General features: G+C 38.2%; 1 pseudogene; it reads right to left on the reverse strand.

The window, feature by feature from the left end:
- The window catches only part of LOC108707448, a 173,861-nt pseudogene that overhangs the window by 54,194 nt on the left and 105,542 nt on the right, over positions 1-14,125 (reverse strand).

Raw genomic sequence — 14,125 nt, forward strand, 5'->3', positions numbered from 1 at the left:
TTGTGTAACCAGTGCATGGGGATGGACATCAGGTCCTCCATTCTGATGCACAAACAAGATTTTGAGATGATGCAAGGCTTGTCTTAATAACAGTGTCCACAAAATGGCTCCTGCCTGCTTGCTATAATTATGAATTCCCAGACTGATGGAAACATGATTCAAATAACTATAGTTTAATTACAGTTTATTTTGCTTAAGTAATGTGATAAAATAGTACTTTGAACATTTTTTTGGGTGACAGGTCCCTTTTAAAGCAAAGGGGTTGTATAATGTCAACTACATTTGTCACATCTTTGAGAACAAGCCTTACTTTCCCAACATCAAGACTATACAAGATATAGGCATTTGCAATAGAAAAGGTAGCCTCATATTGTACAAGTATGGAACCCGTTATTCAGAATGCTCGGGACCTGGGGTTTTCCAGATAAGGCATCTTTCTGTAATTTGGATCTCCATACCTTATGTCTACTAAAAAAATATTTAAACATTAATTAAACCCAATAGGAGTGTTTTGCCTCCAATACGGCAATACAGCAGTAAAGAGTGACTGAAGTTTATCAGAGCACAAGTCAAATGACTTAGGGCAGCTGGGAAACTGACAAAATGTCTAGCCCCATGCCAGATTCCAAAATTAAATATAAAAAAATCTGTTTGCTCTTTTGGGACATGGATTTCAGTGCAGAAGTCTGCTGAAGCAGCACTATTAACTGATGCAGTTTGAAAAACACGTGTTTTCCCATGACAGTATCCCTTTAAGTATATCTCAACTAGGGTCAAGCACAAGGTCCCATTTTATAACAAGAATTATTTAGAGTCTATGGTAGATGGCCTTCCCGTAATTCTAGATAACAGGTTTCTGGATAATGAATCCCATACCTGTACAGGAAAACCATTTTGCTAAGTTGATCCAAACAAAATTGGACCAGAATTCTTCCACTGAGAAATCAGATCTGACTGATGGCAACAGCACAAGTCCTAATAAACAAAGTACAACTAGCAATTTTGTGCCCAAGCAAAAAAAAGGCTCTCTCCATAAGGAGCAGTACAGCAGGGAAAATTCATATATTTTTTAAAACAGGAGGCTCTAAAGGACCATTTCCGAGAGAGGTTTGGCTGAGATGCCGGCAGTGATGCCCCATTAGGCGTGAGTATTTCTACTTTCACATGACTGCAACTGAATGAGAGAAGAGCAACTGTAGCAGGCTCAGTCACCAGTGGACAATAGCACACCTGCCAAAAGAGTAAATGTGCCAATTAAGATTTAAGCTCAAATCGTTAGTGGGTTCATTACACATTGGCTAATTATTCACAAATGAAATATTAAAATGAAGAGGTAAATGGATGAAAGACCCAATTTTTTTTTTTTACCAAGAAGTAGTGTGGAAATATAGAGAAATCACTATACATGAGGTGCAAGTAGCTCAGCGGCTATAGGCTGGGGTAAGATATGAGCCTCTTTTAAGATTAAGATGATTGGGTGCAGTGAAGTCTCAAAAATTGTTAAGTAGTGAACACCTTACATTCATGATGTTGTTAAAAGGGAACTCCAGGCTTCCAAACCAAAATTTGATAAAGAGGCCCACATAACACAGAAACCCCTAATATACCCATCACAGTTACCTGTTTCTTCAAAAAGTATGAATAAATGCCATTTTCTATGCTGAAATCCAGCTGTTTAACAGTTCTCTTTCTGCATCATTTGAAATCCTGGCAGGGAAGGAGGGGCTAAACACTGATGTTACAAATTGTAACAACTTCTCCACAGCTTACAGACAGCATGCAGGAACTACATAACCCACAATGCATTGCACTATGATGTTCCATTCCTGATTAAAATCACGTGTGCAGGGAATTGTGGGGTTTGGAGGATGCAGGCTGAGGACAGATGGATGTTGATACAAAGTAACTAGTCAGACAGCTCAGCAAAGTAGTCGGAGAGATCAGCAGGAGAGCAGGGGGCTAGGCTTAGGGTACTGTCAGAAACCATTAAAAATCATTAAAAGTCTGTATATTTTTTAATTGATGTATATTGCAAAGTTGCTTGAAATTATGTTTACTTTTCAAAAAGCTTAAGTTATTTTTTGTAGAGTTCCCCTGCATACATATATTATCCCAACACTTGAGCTCTTGAACAGTGGCAGTGGGGTTCCTCCAATAACACTGCTGCAGACTGCCTACTGTCAATAACAGACTAAAGGGGTTATATAAGAAAAAATATGCCCAGTTTGATACAAGCTCAATCACCAATTGCGAGTAGCATTAACTAGTCACGTAGTTGCTATGCGTTACTGCATCTGGGCAGACCTTGTGCCTATTAATTAGCCTTTTTATGATATTCCAGAGGGCAGTCCATTGTTACACTTCTTATTTCACTCTGGCAATACAAAAAGGGGGTTATGATCACTGCTTGGATGGAAAAAGGGAATTATCAATGCACATTCCCAGGCCCTCTGGTTTATTAGTAATGTAGTATCTGTGCAAGAAATGCAACTATGCAGGGAGGTGCAGCCTATGAAAATATGACCAGAAGTAAATAATTGGGGTCATGGGGTTTTCTTTGTTATGTTGTATGGTGGCTTAGCAACTTTATGATCATAACCTTGCAATAAAAAACAAAGCTGGAAAACGTATGCACTTTGCATAGATAATAATTGCACTACAAGAGCAAGTTACATACAAAAAGTCAATAATGCAGCCCTAGCCCAGATAAATAAATAAATGTTTAATACTGTTAATGAAAGGCAATATCGGCACCTTACACCTGGCGCAACTTTACATAGCTTCTGGAAGCACACCTAATACTTACCATTTAACTTCTAAGTTCTAGTTTGTGTGATACTATACAGGGACCTTCCATGTACGCAGACCACAAGGAATAATGGCAATAACAAGTCTTACAAGGAGAGATGGAAGCTGGTTGTAGTGCTTAGTGCATTATTTTTAGCATTAAGGTTGCCTGAGTCTTATTTATCCCATTGTGACGGCACAGATTCAGTTTGTTACAGTGTCTCAAACTCATGGATACCTGCTGGATTTAACAGGCCAAGCTTAAATCTATTGTCCAAGTCAGGGCTTCTGAGATTATTTATCCCGACAACTCTGGCTTTTCACAGACACCTATTGGAAGGCTATTAACCCGGTCACTATATAAATCAATTTCTGCTGAGAAATTCGGTTACACATTAAAGGTCAGTCCTCTACCACAGGAAAAAAATGTGCAACTACAAATCAAGATCCTTAGCATACATTGACAAAAACAATTGCTATTTTTTTGGCTTTTCAATCTGAGCTGAATGCTAAGGATCAATTGCAAACTCACTGAACAGCCCCATGTGGGCCCCCCCATTAAAGTCGCTGTCTAAGAGTTAGAGAGCTGAAAAGCAGGTTCTGTTCTGTTAGAAATCTGCTCATTCCAGCATTTATATATTACATTTTGGCTAACTATACTGGAAACATTTTTTTTTTATTTTGCACAGCCTATCCATTTACCTAGTTTTTATTTTTAAGCAAATCCAGGGAAACAAAATAAGCAAAGGCCCAAATCTTGCTTTAACAGTCCGTCAAGTTGTGATCCTCTTTAAAAAGACATTTCAGGTTAGGGGGGCAATTTTATTATATAAATACACTATAGGGAGTATAAATAGCCAGTTGAAAAAGGGCCAATGTTAGCGGAATGTAGCCCCCAGAACTAAGGGAACATCATATATCAAAAAGGATATCTCATATCACCCCATTTTCCTATGATTAAGTACCGGAGGGTATCAAATGCGCAAGGAGGAGTACTATGGTGGTCTGTATGTATTTTTCTCTTTTAATTTCCTTTTTGAAGGGGTCAGTTTTGTCAAATATGCTATTGCTGTACTTCCTTATAAATATTGCAGGATGGACATTTGTGATTGATTATAGGGAATGTAAGTTTTTTAAAGGAAAACTATACCCCTCAAACAATGTAGGTCTCTATTAAAAGATACTGAGTAAAACAGCTCATGTGTAAAACCCTGCTTCATGTAAATGAACCATTATCATAATAATATACTTTTTAGTAGTATGTGCCATTGGGTAATCATAAATAGTAAATTGCCATTTTAAAAAATAAGGGCCGCCCCCTGAGATCGTAAGATTCACTGTGCACACATACAAACCACATGTAAGGTCACATGAGCCAATTAACAGACAGAGTTCTGCCTTTTGCTCACTTCTTCCTGTTACAGTTATTGTTGTAGTATTTCTGGTCAGGTGATCTCTGAGGCAGCACAGATAGAGTCACGAAATGGTGGTTCAAGGCAAGAGATGTAAAAGTGCAATATTTATGTAAATATATATTCCAGTTTGGTAAGATTCTTTAATATGTCATTCAATTTGATATAAACTATCTGTTGCTTAAGTATTCATTTTGGGGGTATAGTTTTCCTTTAAATTCAGGTAGTTTATTGAAAAATTGTCACACCAGAGAAAAAACAGCATATCACTGTTCAGCATGTCAATTACAGTAACATCAGAATAATTATTACAAAAGTGCTAAAATGGATATAGGATATTCATACTTAGGGTTACATAAAAAACATAGTGAATCTGTGTGTTACAAAATACCACAAAGCAAGAAGATAATGCATCCCAAACATAATAATTACATACTTTCCTGACCTTTATTACCCTATTATCGGTCGCATATGTGGAAGGGAAAATTCATCTATCCAAATATTTAGTAAAGGACCCCCCTTTTAATATACACCAATTGTTCAACATTACAGATATCCTGCATGTTTTGTTTCCAGTTAGCAAACATAGGAGGGGCAATATTTCTCCAATTCTGAGTTACAAGCAGGGGCAGAACTACCGGGGGAGCAGGGGGTGCGAGCGGGCCCGCACCCCCTCAGGGCCCCCCGGCAGTCCGCGCGCCGCATATTCCCGGCCAGTTCCAGGTGAACGGAGAAGGGCGGGTGTCCCGGGTGCGCGTCCTGCGCCAGGGCCCGTCCCCCTCTAGTTCCGTTTCTGGTTACAAGTCTCTTTGCCAGTAACAGTGCCTTGTGCAAAAAAAGTGATTGATACTGATTCAGCTTAAGATCCTGTAATATGGTCAAAATACACACTTTTGGTGTTCTATCTATTTTAATTTGCATTATAGCTTCCAAAGTATCCAATATGGACCCCCAATACAGAGTGATCTTACTACAGCTCGACATGATATGGATGAAAGCCCCCTTTTCTAAGGCACGTCTAGTACAGAGGTCCGGAGTGTCAGCGTTAATCAGTAGTGATGGGCGAATTTATTCGCCAGACGCAAATTCGCGACGAATTTGCACGATTCGCCGCTAGCGAATAAATGCGTGAAACGCCCACGAAAATTCGCGTCAAAAACGGGCGCCGGCGTCAAAAATCAGGCGCAGGCATCAAAAAACGGCGCCGTTTCGTGAATTTTTCGCCGTTTCACAAATTTTTCGGCGAAGCGAAACGGCGCAAATTCACCCATCACTATTAATCAGGATAAGTCTGGCTGGGGAATAGTATGCTCTATGTATATTATATAATTGTATAGTACGTAACCTATAATTGGGGGATACCAAAAGAATTGAATCTTGCTCTTCCAGCCACTCTTCATCTAAAATGTTGCCCACATCCGTTTCCCATTTTTGTCGTAGCTCTTGTAGATTATTACCATGGACATCTTGTTGTAGTCTAGTGTACAACATGGTAACCAAACCTTTGATATGTGGGAATGTAACTTTCACTATAAAATTATTTGTTTGTTTTACATAAAGAGAAACCAGGAAAATAGGTGTGTATTTGTGCCTGAAAACAATATGCACAATTATTGAGCTACATACATTTGAGCATTTTAAGAATCTATTTTTAAAAAAAATGATTTAAAAACCAAATTTTGTAAATTGTAGTTTTTTTGCATGGAAAAAAAAAAGTTTTATACAGTCAGCTCGAGACAGATAACATTCTATCATCTTAAATAAGACTAAAGAATAAGGTTAAGTTTAATTTATTTTAAATAAAAGCTGAAAGCTAAATATTTCATGCTATATTGGGAACCTAGATGTGTTGTAATGTATAATAAAAGCACGGGAGGGTGAGGCAAGAAGGGTAACAAAAAAAGAATAAAAAAATCTGTAATCATTTACAAGTGGTAAGCCACTGGGTTTACAACTAGCTTCGGTTTCCTTTTTTTCTCAAAAGCATAATAAGCTTAGTCGAGGCCAAGTAAAGCTTAGGCTTCCAACACACAGACAGAAGCTATAACAAATAAATCATAATATTGCATTAATGCATACTCAAGGGCCCAAAGAGAAAGGCTTAACCTTGTATGAGATCGGCTACATTTCAAAAGTTGACACAGATCCCTATATATTGAGCAATTTCCAAGAGGCTTAGAATAAAAAAGGCAATGATGGGGCCATAATATCTGCACATAAAAACAGCAGTGTTCACAATTATACACACATGCACAAACTCACACATATACCTCATGCAAAGTCACAGGCATAGTGGGTATAAACTCTAGAGGTTGCCAGGGCATGGTACCAAGAGAAACCAGTACTAATAGGGGAGGTGTATAGAATAGATCTGAGAATAGGAAAATGGATCATTTAGAGGGTGATTAAAGTTGAGCAGGTGCTAACAGAGGAATAGAACAGAAATCAGCATGTGGTAATTGGGTGATGGACAGAGACAGACAAATAACAGAAGGGTTAAATGGGATCATTCAGTATAGGCGATATGGGCAAATGAGAGAAAATAAGAGGATACGCATATTGACTAGGGATGTAGCGAACTGCCGTTTATGTGTTCGCGAACGCCGTTCGCGAACACCGGCAAAAAATGCGAACAGTTCGCGAACAGTTCGCGAACAGTTCGCGAACAGTTCGCGAACTTCGAACATCCGAAAATCGTTCGATTCGAACGATCGAAGGATTTTAATCGTTCGATCGAAGGATTTTCGTTCGAATCGAACGATCGAAGCCATTCGATCGAATGATTTCATTCAATCCAATGGCTTCGATCGTTCGATTCGAACGAAAATCCTTCGATTTTAGCGGTCGAAGGAATCGAATGGTCGAATGGTCGAACGATTTTTGACGCGAACGCCTATTGGCAAACGTCGCGCGACGTTCGCGAACATTCGGCGGACGCGAACAGTCGAAGTTCGCGCGAACTAGTTCGCCGGCGAACAGTTCGCTACATCCCTAATATTGACAGAAGAGTTTAATATGGGTATGAAGTAGGGCATTAAATGGTGTTGAACAGATAGCAAAAAGGTTATAAGCCAAAACTGAGCAGGGGAGAACAGAGTAAATGGGGAATATGACTTTTTTCTTCTTCTTACCACCCATGACTGCTTATGCTTCAATTGTTGCTGCTTGCCCCATTTCTTTTAAAAATGCATCTTTCAATTGCCACGATAATGATGTTTATTTCCAAGCTAGGTAAGATTTGACACATAGAGGTTTATGGAGCTTTGCAAATACGCTCCGGCCTGTATTCACAAATTGTAGCTTCGTCTGATCCTCAATCATGACAGGCAACAACCTTAAAGACCCTAAAGGAGTCATGCAGGTCTGGCCTTAAAGACCCTGAACAAAATTCCCTTATTACCCCCACACACCACCACTTAACACTGGCTTAAGTCCACAACGCATACATAATACTTTTGCTCTCTCTCCAATTCCTAGTCTTTTCCAACTCCTACTGTTACCGAAATAGCTCCCCACTGATGGGAACATTTGAGAAAGTTTTTGACTGAATATTTACCTTTTAATATAAAAGAGGTGTTGAGTTATTCAGGCCAATAACTTGTGCAGAAGAGAAAAATTTATATTAGGATTACACAATGACATGTATTAAATACAGGTATGGGACCTGGTATCTAAAATGTTTGGGACCTGGGGGGTTTTCGGATAAAGGGTCTTTCCATAATTTCGATCTCCATATCTTAAGTCTTCGAAAAAGCATTTAAAAATAAACCCAATAGCATTGTTTTATTGTTATCTATGTCCTGTTATATGGAACGTTTGGCACCCAGGGTTTTCCGGATGATGAATCTTTCTGCAATTTCGATCTCCATACCTTAAGTCTACTAAAATATTAAATGAACCCAATAAGGATTGTTTTGACTCCAATTAGGTTTGGATCAAGTACAAGTTGTTTTATCATTACAGGGAAAAAGGATAACATTTTTAAAAAAAATTGGATGAAATGGAGTCTATGGGAGATGCCTTTCTGTAATTCAGAGCTTTATTTGGTTTAATGGATTTCTCGATAACGAATCCTATACTGTTTTATTATTACAGAGGAATCATTTTTTTAAATTTTTAAATGTTTATTAAAATGGAGTCTATGGGGCAGATTCACTAAGCGACGAATTTGTGCTAGCTTCCGCTTCGCTCACATCCCAACACTTCGCCAGGAGAACGCTAATTCACTAAAATCCAAAGTTGCATCCAGGGCGCCGAACGCTGGCGAAGTTGCTCCATCGTTACTGTGGCAAGCGAAGCGAAGTTGTGCTAGCATTGCCTAATTTGCATTTGCGGGAAGTTAAAGTGCAATGGATGTATATGTTGCAGCAAATACATTACACTACACAAGCCTGGAAAACCTTAATAAGATAAAATAGAGTTGTTATCTTGCCCTACACATGAGCCCAGTGTATAGTTTAGGTTCCATATGTTAGGAAATGTAGGGGAGAAGCCGTGTACCCCAGAAAAAATGTACGATATTTTGCAGCCTCCCACCCTGAAAAATGAAAATTCGCCAGCGTTTTTTAGGACTTAGAAAAATTTTCAACTATTTTTTGAGGAAGTCCTATCTACTCTATTGCACTTCGCCTGGTCTGAGGTGGTGAAGGCAAGTCTGGCGCAAGAGGTAACGTTCAGTAAAATCTGCATCTTAATGAATTTGCGTAGTTATGTCCATTCGCCAGAGGGCAACAGGATTTTCGGGGCCCTTGTGTATCATAGATTATTATACTGTTGCAAACTGTATTATGAGAGAATACCAAGTCGAATGTATGAACTTCGTTTAACATACAATTAAGTTTGATAACTAAAAAGAAATTAAGTGGCCCAGTAGATTTATAACAAAGTCATGTAAATACATTTAACTTCTTCATGCACACAACATAGATTGAACCTCAGAACCTCCAAAGTTACTCGGGCATCTGGAAAGCGGCATTGTAGCAACTGGAGAGTTTTTGGAGGAATATCCCAGTGGATAGGAAAGTCAGGGACAAGACGGACCCCCTCCTGGAATGATTAATGATCAGAACACACCATTAGCCATCCATGTTGTGGTTTATGGCTACCCAACCAGTGCTACAAAAGCTCACAGAGAATGGGGGGGGGGTCTTTATGCTAACCCCACCCCAGTCACTACTTCAAGACTTTTTATGGGAATCACAAACCTATGCCCTAACCCCAAATCACTGCACACCGGTGCTGCATTACAACTACTTTCTACATATGGACACCTGGAACAATGACAACTCTCTCTACTGAAAAGCATCTAGAATTGTATGTACTAATCATATTTTACATATTTACATGAAGGGCAGGCCCATTTTTAATCTGGTGATTCTTTACACTATCGAGAAAAAAAAAGGTTTTTAGGGAATATACAGCAACATTTCTCTCACCTGTGATCTAAGTTGCTTTAGAACAAGCTTGACATTTTTGCCTATTGCGGGAGAAACTTAGAGGAAGATGCCGTGTTCTGTTCTGGCAGGTTTTTTCTTCACATACAAGCTGTGGAACAGAGCAAAAGATCAATAAGATCAGTTTCTTCCCTTAAATTAAAGGGGTAGTTCACCATTGAGTTAACAGTTAATTCATGTAGAGAGTGATATTCTGAGACAATTTGCAATTGATTTTCATTTTTTTAGTCATTTAGCTTTTTATTCAGCAGTTCTCCAGTTTGCTATTTCAGCAGTCTGGTTGCTAGTGTCGAAATTACCCAAGCAACCATGCATTTATTTGAATATGAGACTGGAATATGAATAGGAAAGGCCTAAATAGAAAGATGAGTAACCAACAGTAGCAGTAACAATGAATGTGTAGCCTTACAGAGCATTTCTGTTTAGATGGGGTAGATGACCCCCCCTTTTGACAGCTGGAAAGAGTCAGAAGAAAAACACAAATAATTAAGAAACTATATAAAATAAATAATTGAGAAGTTGATTAGAATTGGCCATTCTATAACATACTAAAATTGAGCTCAGAAGTGAACCACCTCTTTAAATAAACAATAGTTGCCTAGTCTGCTTTTTCTTACTATGCATTACTGTAACTAAGAAAAATAAATTGACAGTACATACACACATATATATTTACTTCAATATACACACTCAATTTTGGGAATGTTTGAGCCACCACTAATGAAACTGACCACTCAAGAAATAAAAGTTTTTAGATGCTCAATTTGTAAAGTTCTATCAGACTTGGCCCCAGTGAAGTTGGGGACCCGTCACCCAAAAAAATGATTCCAAATTCTATTTTATCATGTTTGTCAAGCAAAATGAACTTTAATTACACTGTATAAATTATTTAAATCTTGTTTCCATCAGTCTGGGAATTCATAATTATAGCAAGCAGGTAGGAGCCATTTTGTGGACAAAGTCTTGCATCATCTCAGAATCTTGTTTGTGCACCAGAATGGGGGATCCAATATCCATCCCCATGCACTGGCTACACAATTGAATGGTTAAGAGAACTGGGGGAAAGTGGGGAGAGCAGTGACCTCCAAGAAGTGCTGAATGGAAAGTGAAAATAATTGCTTGTCTCACCTCGCCTAAGGCATAAAGGAGGGGCAGGCAATATTTGATTGACAGCTGATATTTTTAAATGAGTTTACAACAGCTATGAATGCTTTAATAAAAAAAATAATTTGGATTTCATGTTTAATTTGAAAATGACTTTTATTATACAGCTTTTTATGTCTGGCTGACAGGTCTGCTTGAGCCATCACACAAAGGGAGAGGTCTAAGTCTATATCTCAAATTCACATTGCTGCATTTTACATCATGTTTTGGAGATCTGACAATGCTATTGCATTTCAGTTGGTGCTTTAACCGATACCAACATTTTGTTCAGTGTCTGGTTGCTCTCTGTTAGTTCATGTGACATTAAGCTGTTTAAAAATATTGGCAAGATGAATATATTGTAAACCATGTATTATAAATACACCCCATTGCTCTGGTGGAAACAAATGCAAGCAGAAGGAAAATATAAAAACTTTGGATGCTGGTTGACACAAATAGGCAAAATAAAATAAAATTTATCAGCCCATGCATTTAATTGTGCTCAAACCTGCAGTTTACCCTAACTAAAGACTATATATTGGGGGGTAGAGGAAAGCGAAGGTCCAATCAAAAATAGTAACCATATAGTCAATGGAACAGAGGACCCAATTCCTAAAAAATCTTGGTAACTCCAGTGTCATATTTGCAACTAGGGCCCCATATTTTATGACTTGTAGTCTTTCTACCCAGAACGATAGTTGAAAAACTACAGCTGGTAAAAAACATGCAGTATAAAGGTATATGCATATCAATTAACACCCATTTTGTAACATATTCTAAACCAAGGATCCCCAACCTTTTGTACCCATGAGCAACATTCAGAAGAAAAAAGGAGTTGGGGAGCAATACAAGCATGAAAAATGTTCTTGGGGTGCCAAATAAGTGCTGTGATTGGCCATTTGGAAGCCCCATGTTGATTGTTTGGCAGTACATCTGTTTTTTTTACAACCAAAACTTGCCTCCAAGCCTGGAATTCAAAAATAAGCACCTGCTTTGAGGCCACTGGGAGCAACAGCCAAGGGGTTGGGGAGCAACATGTTACTCACGAGCTAATGGTTGGGGATCACTGTTCTAAACCATATCCTTTGAGCCCTGGAAGATAGTCACCTGATGGGTGTCAAAGTGTTTCCTGGGAACTCACCTGAAAACACAAGTTACTACTAAAAATATCCAGTTTTATATAAACTTTACCTCGAGCAAGGACTAGAAATTGACAAAAAACCCAACAACTGTATCTCACAGTAAGCCTCTTAGCTATCATGAGTATGAAAAGGTTTCTTTTTGTTTTTATCCCCTTTTATTCCTTCCTTATTTACCACTATTTACATTTATTATCTAGTAATTTCCCTCAACAGAATCACAATAGCCAAGGCTATTATGCATGAAAATTAAACATTATGATAAGAGTGTGAATACAACGCTTTATTCAAAACATAAAATGAACAGCAAATAGGTCTGTGTACCGTGCATTACTTTATTAATGACATGGCCAGGCTTCTGCTATACCAGAAATAGCACATACAGCTTGCCAAATGCATTACTTTCCCATTCTAGTTAAAGGCCCAGTGACACAGAACAAAAATGAATATGAGTGAACATACTATTCACGTCTGTCCTGTGCACCTAGAATCTTTCTTTCTATTACCGTAAGTGGCATACTAAAGAATTTTACCAAACTGGGATATATATCTTACATATTTTACCTTGTGCCACTAGTTAATGATATTCTTTGTGCTCTGTGTGTTTGAGAATAAAATAAATACATTTGTCTATTCAGTGGCTCATCTGACCTAACACGTATGTGTGCCCTTGGTCTCTGTGTGTGCACTGTAAATTTTATGATCCAAGGGGGTGGCCCTTAGTACTTAAAATGGCAATTTTCTATTTAGAATTACCCTATGGCACATACTATTAAAAAAAAATGAAAAAGGGTTTTACATATGAGCTGTTAAAATATTTTTACAGCTGCCTACATTTTCAGGGGTATAGTTTTACTTTAAATATTAATTGTGATAAGCAGGTAAGAACAATATGAACCTCACCGGACTCACACCACACCCACCTGAAGCTATATTGGTGGTTAAAGGTCAAGAGAAAATGCACAGGGACGAAGGGGCACCTGCACCAGACTGACCTGAGAGACCAAAGCCCACCATTTTCAGAGAGTTTGCTCTAAGGGCTTATATATCAATCAAAACTACAGGGCATGCAATGCATGGATGAATTAAATTTATATCTGGAAATGCATTAATGGAAATATTTCTTAAGCCCAATGCAAAAACCTGTATTTTTCCGATACCTCATGACTTTTTTGGGTCATCAGATTAGGGGTATGATGCATAACTGTGGAAATGCAAAGGTAGGTATGGATATCAATGGCCCCACTTAAGAAGCTACTCTTTAATTCCCAAGCATTCTGGTGCACACTTTGAATGCAGGCACTCCTGCACTTGCACCTACTCCTAGTAAATGAGACCATTTATTTTAGGACGCTGAGGGATAAGGATAAGGATTCCTGACCTATCTTATGACCATACTTTTCACGATGCATTACCTGCTACTGAATTTAAAAAACTGTTACGGTTTTGAATAAACTATGAAAATTATAAAACAATAATTATACAACAAAACACACTGCACCAATCACACAGCAACCTGAGCCTCCAAACTTCTGAAACGGACTCACACAAGCCTCAAACAGTTAAGTCGGTATCTAGGGCAAATTACTGAGCAATGTTTGTTCATTTAACTTTAATTATTTTGTCCTTGAGAATGATGCTAATGAAACCGAATTTCTTCTGTGCTTTTGAAGAATGGTTTCAATGGACAGTAAACAAGGCCAATGCCCAGACGAGAACTGGCTGAGCCTGGAGGTTGCTAGGCGATACAGAATGTAAACCCACAAACTTGTTAAGGTTTACTTAGCTTTCATTCCACTCTCTCAGGCTCTCCAAAGTTTTTAGAGCATTTCATCTCAAGAAGGCCATTTAAAGTCACGAACATTTAGACACTTATAAGAATATTATCTTCTTAACCTCAAGACAGGCGCATGCTTTAGCCTTTTAAGGTTAATTTGAGAGTCTTCCTATTAAAGTTATTGGCATTTATAAAAATAATTGTATAGAATACTCAAAAATATCATGTTGTAATAAACAACCAGCATGTAATGCTACTCAATAATTAATCAGGATTTCTCCCAATCAACAGGTATATTGAGAGGAAAAATGCTGTTTGTAGTGAGGTTCCTGCGAGTCAGTCGTATTAGTATTAAAACACATATTCTTTAGGACATCAGTATTTTAAAATGGATTTGGACGTGCATCGACATGA

This window comes from Xenopus laevis, chromosome 2L, assembly GCF_017654675.1.
Source record: "Xenopus laevis strain J_2021 chromosome 2L, Xenopus_laevis_v10.1, whole genome shotgun sequence".
Lineage (NCBI taxonomy): Eukaryota > Metazoa > Chordata > Amphibia > Anura > Pipidae > Xenopus > Xenopus laevis.